Source organism: Ailuropoda melanoleuca, chromosome 9 (genome assembly GCF_002007445.2).
Source record: "Ailuropoda melanoleuca isolate Jingjing chromosome 9, ASM200744v2, whole genome shotgun sequence".
NCBI lineage: Eukaryota > Metazoa > Chordata > Mammalia > Carnivora > Ursidae > Ailuropoda > Ailuropoda melanoleuca.
In genome coordinates, this window is record NC_048226.1 from 81,971,284 (window position 1) to 81,979,760 (window position 8,477).

Consider the following 8,477-nt stretch of genomic DNA (forward strand, 5'->3'; position numbering starts at 1 on the left):
GACACATAAGTTGTTTCCGTATCTTGCCTATTGTGACTACTGCAATAATAAGTGTACAGTTATCTCTTCCTTTGTTTGCATTTCCTTTGGATATATACCCAGGAGTTATTTTTTTTTTTTTTTTTAAAGATTTTATTTATTTATTCGACAGAGATAGAGACAGCCAGCGAGAGAGGGAACACAAGCAGGGGAAGTGGGAGAGGAAGAAGCAGGCTCACAGCAGAAGAGCCTGATGTGGGGCTCAATCCCAGAATGCCGGGATCACGCCCTGAGCCGAAGGCAAACACCCAACCGCTGTGCCACCCAGGCGCNTTGGATATATACCCAGGAGTGGGATTATTGGATCATATAGTAGTTCTATTTTTAATTTCTTGAGGACCCTTTATAGAGTATTCCATAATGCTTCTACCAGTTTACAATCCCACCAGCAGTGCACGGGAATTCCCTTGCCTCCCCATCCTCATCATACTTGTTATCTGTTGTCTTTTTGATGATAGCCATTGTTAACAGATGTGAGGTGATAGCTCATTGTGGTTCTGATGTTCATTTCTCTGGTAAGTAGAGATGTTTAGTACCTATTTATGTACCTGTTGGCCTTTGGATGTCTTCTTTGGGAAAATGTCTATTCAGTTTCTCTGTTCATTTTTTTAAACTGGATTATTTGTTTTGCTATCGAGTTGTAGGACTTATTTGCATATTTTGGATAGTAACCCCTTATCAGATATATGATTTGCAAATATTTTCTCCCATTTTTTATATTGCCTTTTCATTTTGTTCATGGTTTCGTTTGTTGTAGTCTCACTTGTTTGTTTTTCCTTTATTACTTTTCCTTTTGGTGTCAAATTAAAAAATCATAGCCAAGATAGATGTCAAGGAGTTTATACCCTATGTTTTCTTCTAGAAATTTTATGGTTTCAGGTCTTAAATTCAAGTCTTTTGCGTTGATCCAATTTGAGTTGACTTTTGTGTATGGTATAAGATAGGAGTTTATTTTCGTTCTTTTGCATGTGGCTACCCACTTATCTCAAAACCATTTACTGAAGAGACTATATTTTTCTTATTGTATGTTCTTGGCCCCTTAGTTGTAAGTTAATTGACCACATATTTGTAGATTTATTTCTGGGCTCTATTTTGTTTCATTGATCTATGTGTGTGTTTATATGCCAGGACCATACTCTTCTAATTACTATAGCTTTTTAATATAGTTTGAAATAAGGAAGCATGATACCTTCAGTTTTGTTCTTTCTCAAGATTGCTTTGGCTATTTAAGGTCCTTGTAGTTCCATACACATTTTAGGATTGTTTCTTCTATTTTTGTGAAAAATACTGTGAAGATTTTGATTTGGAATTACATTGAATGTATCAATTGCTTTGGGTAGTATAGACATTTTAACAATATTGATTCTTCTAATCCGTGAACATGGAATATCTTTCCATTTATTTTTGTCTTCAATTTCTTTAATCAGTGTAGTATAGTTTTCAGTGCACAGGTCTTTTACTTCCTTGGTTAAATTTATTCCTAGGTATTGTTTTTGATGTGATTGTAAATGAAATTCTTTTTTCTTAATTTTTCTGGTAGCTTGTTATTAGTGTGTAGAAATGTGACATATTTTGTATACTTATTTTTTTATCCAGTATATTTATTTGCTTATTAATTCTAATAGTGTTTTGGTTTTGGCAGTGTTTAAGGTTTTCTATACATAATAGCATGTCACCTGCAGATAGTGACAGTCTTATTTCTTCCTTTCCAATTTGGCTGCCTTTTATTTCTTGCATAACTGCCCTGGATAAGACTTCTATGTTGAACAAAAGTGGCAAGAGTGACTATTCTTGTCTTGTTCCTGATCTTAGAGGAAAAGCTTACATTTTCTCATCATTGAGTAGGATATAAGTTGTGGGCTTGTGATATATGGTCCATATTATGTTGAGGTACATTTCCTCTGTTTTCATTTTGTTGAGAGTTTATTATCATGAACAGATTTTTAATTTTGTCAAATACTTTCCCCCCATCTGTTTAGATACGCATATAGTTTTTATCCTTCATTTTGTTAATATGGTGTAGCACATTAATTGATTTGTGGATATTTAGCCATCTCTGCATCCCTGTAATAAATCCCACAATCCCACTGATCATGGTGAATGATCCTTTTAATGTACTGTTTAATTTGGTTTGCTAATATTTTGTTGAGCATTTTTGCATCTCTGTTCAACAGGAATATTGGCCTGTAATTTCTTGTGGCATCCTTATCTTCTTTTGGTATTAGGGTAATGCTGGCTTGGTAAATGAGTATGCAAGTGTTCCCTCCTCTTCTATTTTTTTTGGAAGAGTTTGAGAATTACTGGTATTAACTCTTTTTCAAAAGATTTACTTATTTATTTTAGAGAGATAGTGTGAGTGTGGGGTGGGGCAGAGGGAGAGGAAGAGAGAGAATCTCAAGCAGACTCTGTGCTGAGTGTGGAGCCTGACACAGGGCTCGATCTCACAACCCTGAGATCATGACCTGAGCCAAAATCAAGAGTTGGACACTTTACCAACTGAGTGACCCAGATACCTCTGGTATTAATTTTGTTTTTAAATGTTTGGTAGAATTCACCTGGGAAGATGTCTGGTCCTGGACTTCTGTTTGTTGAGAGGTTTTTGATTACTGATTCAATCTCTTTACTGGTAATTTGTCAGTTCAGATTTTTTATTTCCTCATGGTTCAGTTTTGGTAAGTTATATCTTTCTAGGAATTTATCCACTTCTTCCAGGTTGTCAAATTGTTGATGTATAATTGTCCATAGTAGTTTCTTATGATCCTTTGTATATCTGGTATCAGTTATAATATCTCCTCTTACATTTCTAATTGCATTTATTTAAGCCCCTTCTCTTTTTTACTTGGTGAGTCTAACTAAAAGTCTGTCAATTTTATCTGTTCAAAGAACCAGTTCTTAATGTCATCAATCTTTTCTAATCTGTTATTTCCTTCCTTCTAGTAACTTTGGGCTTCATTTGTTCTTTTTCCAGTTCCTTGAGAATGGTTATTTGATATTTTTCTTGTTTCTTGATATAGGTATTTATCGCTATGAACTTCTCTCTTAGAATGGCTTTTGCTGCATCCTATAATTTTGGTAGGTTTTATTTCAGTGTTCATTTGTTTCAAGATATTTTGAAAGTGTTCATTTGTTTCAAGATATTTCAAGATTTTTTATTTCCCTTTTAATTTCTTCCTTGACCTATTGGTTGTTTGGTAGCATGTTATTTAATCTTCACCTATCTGTGAATTATATTTTATTCTTATAATTGATTTTAGTTCCATACCATTGTCTGCTTGATATAATTTCAATCTTCTTAAAAGTATTAAGACTTGTTTTGTGGCCTAGCATATGATCTATCCTGGAGAATGTTCCATGTGAACTTTAGAATGTATTGCTGCTTTTTGATAGAATGTTCTGTACGTGCCTAAGTGTTTTAAAGATTTTTTCTTGTTGATTTTCTCTGTGAATGATCTATCCGTTGATGAAAGTGGGGCATTAAAGTTACCTAAATTTACTATTTTGCTATTTATTTCTCCCTTTAGATCTATTAACATTTGCTTTGTATACTTAGGTGCTCCTGTCTTGGGCACATAAATATTTACAAATATTATATCTGCTTGTTGGATGGACCTCTTTATCAGGATTTAATTCCCTCTCTGTCTCTTATTATAGTGTTTGTTTTGAAGTATTTTGTTAGGTATAAATACAACTACCCCAGCTTTATTTTAATTTTCACTTACATGGAACAGCTTTTTTCACCCCTTCACGTTTAATCTGGATGTGTTCTTACTGCTGAAGTCTCTTATAGGCAGGTTATAGATGGTTTTTGTTTTTAATCCATTCAGCCACTCTGTCTTCTTGTTGAGGAATATAGTCCATTTACATTTAAAGAAATTACTGATATGTACGTACTTACCGACATTTTGCTAATTGTTTTCTGGATGCTTGTAGTTCTTCTGTTCCTTACTTCCTTTCTTGCTGTCTTCCTTTGTGGTTTGATGACATTCTTTAGTGGAATGCTTAGATACATTTCTCTTTATCATTTATATATCTACTATGGGTTTTTCTTTTGGGTTGGCTTGAGGCTTACACATAACTTATTTATAACAATCTGTTTTAAGTTGATAGCAACTCATATTTGAGTACATTCTAAACCTATACTTTTAGTCTTCCCTTCACCCCATGTTTAATTTTTTGATGTCACATTTTATATCTTTTTATCTTGTGTATCCCTTAGCTAATTATTGTAGTTATAGTTATTTTTACTACTTTTGTCTTTTACCTTCATTCTAGATTTATAAATAATTAATCCCCTATTCTTACTATTAAATTACCTTTTCCAGTGAGGTTTAGACTTTCATGTATTTTCTGTTACTAATTAGTATTCTTCCTTTTCAGCTTAATGAAATCCCATTAACATCTCTTGGAAGGCCAGTTTGGTGGTGGTGAACACATTAAACTTTTGCTTGTCTGGAAAATTCTTTATTTCTCCTTCAATTCTGAATTACAACTTCTCTGGGTAGAGGATACTTGCCTGGAATTTTTTTTCTTTCTGCACTTTTAATATATCATGCCACTCTTTCCTGGACTGCAGAGTTTCTGCTGAAATATCTGATAGTCTTATGAGTATTCCTGTGTATATAAAAAGTTGCTTTTCCCATGTATATAAAAAGTTGCTTTTCTCTTGCTGTTTTTAAGGTTGTCTCCCTGTCTTTAACTTTTGACATTTTATTATTATTATTTTTAAGTGGGCTCCATGCCCAATGTGTAGCCCAATGAGGGGCTTCAACTCACAACCCTGAGATTAAGACCTGAGCTGAGATCAAGGGTCAGACGCTTAACTAACTGAGCCACCCAGGTGCCCCTAACTTCTGACATTTTAATTATGACATCACTTGATGTGGGTCTTTTCAGATTCCTCTTATTTGGAACTCTCTGGGATTCCTGGAATTGGATGTCTGTTTCCTTCTCCAAGTTAGGATGGTTTTTCAGCCATTACTTCTTCAAATAAATTTTCTGTACCTTTCTCAGTCTCTTGTCTTCTGGGACCATTATAATATATAATATGAATGTTAAGTACCTGGATGTTATCCTATCAGTCCCTTAAGCTATCTTCACTTTTATCATTTTTTATTTCTTATTGTTGTTCTAAGTGGGTGAGTTCCACTGCCTGGTCTTTGAGTTCATTGATCCATTCTTCTTTTTCATTTAGTCTCCTATTGAACATCTCTAGTATATTTTTCAATTCAATTATTCTTCAGCTCTGTGACTTCTGTTTGGTACTTTTTTTTTTTTAATATTGAAGTATAGTTGACATACAGTATTAGTTTCAGATGTACAACATAGCAATTCAACATTTATATACATTACAAAATGGTCACCACATGTCTAGTTACCATTCGTCACCATATAAATTCATTACAACATTATTGACTATATACTCCATGTTGTACTTTCCATCCCTGTGACTTGTTTATAACTAGAAGTTTGTACTTCTTAATCTACTCCACCTAAGCTCATCCCTCACTTCCTTCCCTCTGGAAACCACTATTTCTTTGTATTTATGAATCTGTTTCTGTTGTGTTTTGTTTTTTAGATTCCAGATATAAATGAAATGATACAGTATTTGTCTTTCTCTGACTTATTTCATTATACTCTCCTTGTCCATTCATGTTGACACAAATGGTAAGATTTCATTCTTTTTTTATGCCTAATATTCCATTGTGTGGACACACCCCCTGACACACATTCTTATCCATTCATCTATTATGATATTTAGATTGCTTCCATATCTTGGCTATTGTAAATAATATGGCAATGAACATAAGGGTACATATATTTCTTTGAATTGGCGTTTTCATTTTGTTGGGGTAAATACCCAGAAGTGGAATTGCTTGGTCATGTGGTAGTCCTATTTGTAATTTTTTGAGGAATATCTATATTGTTTTCCATAGTGGCTGCACCAATTTACATCTCTACCAATAGTATAAAATAATTCCCTTTTCTTCACATCCTTGCCAACACTTGTTATTTCTTGTCTTTTTATTAATTGTCATTCTGAGAGATGTGACATGATACCTCATAGTGGTTTTGCTTTGCATTGCATTTCTTTGATGATTAGGGATGTTGAACATCTTTACGTGTGCCTATTGGTCGTCTGTATGTCTTCTTTGGAAAAATGTGTTTTCCCTGTCCATTTTTTAACTAGATTTTTTTTCTGGTGTTCAGTTGTATGAGTTCTTTATATAATTTGGATATTAACCCCTTATCAGATATATCATTTGCAAATATCTTCTCCCATTCAATAGGTTGCCTTTCTGTTTTGTTGATGGTTTCCTTCATTGTGCAAAAGATTCTTAAAGTCCCACTTGTTTGTTTTACATGCTTTTGTTGTCCTTGCAGAGGAGGCCAATCCAAAAAATACTGCTACAACTGATGTCAAAGTGTTTACTGCCTGTTTTCATTTGAGAATTTTATGGCTTCAGGTCTTACGTCTAACTCTTTAATCCATTTTGAGGTGTTTTTTTGTGTTTTTTTTTTTTAAATATAAGCTGTAAAAAAGTAGTCTAGGCTTAGGTTTTTGCATTTAGCTGTCCATTTTTTCCAACAGTTTGTTAAAGTGACTGTCTTTTCTCTGTTGTTTTTGCCTCCTTTGTCATAGATTAACTAATCATATAATGGTGGGTTTATTTCTGGGCTCTGTATTCTATTGATCTATGTATCTGTTTTTGTGCCAGTGCCATACTGTTTTGATTATTACAGCTTTGTGGGTTTGTTAAAAGTTTTTCATTTAAATTCCAGTTAGTTAACATACAGTGTAATATTAGTTTCAGGTGTACAATTTAGTGTCTCAATACTTATATAAAACGTCCAGTGATCATCATAAGTGTACTCCTTAATCCCCATCACCTAATTAACCCATCCTCCACCCCACAACTTCCCCTTTGGTAACCTCCCCTGTATAGTTAAGAGTCTGTTTCTTGGTTTGCTTATCTCTCTTTTCTTTTCCCTGTGTTCATTTGTTTTGTTTCTTAAATTCCATATATGAGTATAGCTTTGTAGTATAATTTGAAATCGGTTGTGGTGTCTCCAGCTTTGTTATTTTTTCTCAGGATTTCTTTGACTATTCGGGATCTTTTGTGGTTTCATATAAATTTGAGGATTATTCTAATTCTGTGAAAAATGCCCATTGGTATTTTGGTAGGGATTGCATTTAATCTGTTGATGGCTTTGGGTAGCATGGGCATTTTAACAATATTAATTCTTCCAATATATGAGCACATGTTGTATTTTTACATTTGTGTTGTCATTAATTTCTTTCATCCGTATCTTATCATTGTCAGAGTGTAAGTATTTCACCTCTTTGGTTAAATTTATTCCTAGGTGTTTTAGTACTTTTGATGCAATTGTAAATGGGATTATTTGCTTAAATTTTTCTTTCTCCTACTTTTTTGTTAGTGTATAGAAACACAACAGATTTCTATGTGCTAATTTTGTATCCTGCAATTTTCCTGAATTTTTTATTAGTTATAATAGTTTTTTAGTAGACTCTTTGGGGTTTTCTATATATATCATGTCATCTGCAAATAGTGACAGTCTTACTTCTTCCTTACCAATTTGGATACATTTTACTACTTTTTGTTGCCTGATCACTGTGGCTAGGGCTTCTAGTACTATGTTGAATAAAAGTGGAGAGAGTGGATATTTTTATCCTGTTTCTAATCTTAAAGGAAGAGCTTTCAGTTTTCACCATTGAGTTAGATGTTAGCTGTGGGCTTTCATACATGGCCTTTATTATATTGAGGCATGTTCTCCCTAAAACTACTTTGTTGAGAGATTTTATTGTGAGTGGATGTTGAATTTTGTCAAATGCTTTTCTTCATCTATTGAAATATATGGTTTTAATCCTTCATTTTGTTAATGAAGTGTATCATGTTGATTGATTTGCAGATATTGAGCTATCCTGGCATCTCTGGAACAAACCTAAATTAATTGTGCTGAATGATTCCTTTATTGTTGAATTTGGTTTGCTTATATTTTGTTGAGGATTTTTGCATCTATGTTTATCAGGGATATTGGTAATTTTCTTTTTTTGTACTGTCTGTCTGGTTTTGGTATCCAGATAACAGTGGCCTAAGTTTGGGAGAGAATAAGTTTGGAAGAATGAGTCTGAGTTTTCTTTCCTCTTCTATTTTTGAAATACCCTGAAAAGGATAGGTATTAACTCTTCTTTAAATGTTTCTTAGAATTCCCATGTGAATGCATCCACTCCTGGACTTTTGTTTGTTGGGAGTTTTTTCGATTACCAATTCAACTTTGTTAGTAGTAATTGTTATGTTTGGAATTTCTATTTCTTCCTGATTTGGTCTTGGAAGATTGTATGTTTCCGGGAATTTATTCATTTATTCTAGGTTGTCCAATTTTTTTTTTTTTGGTATACTCTTTTTTTTTTTTTTTTT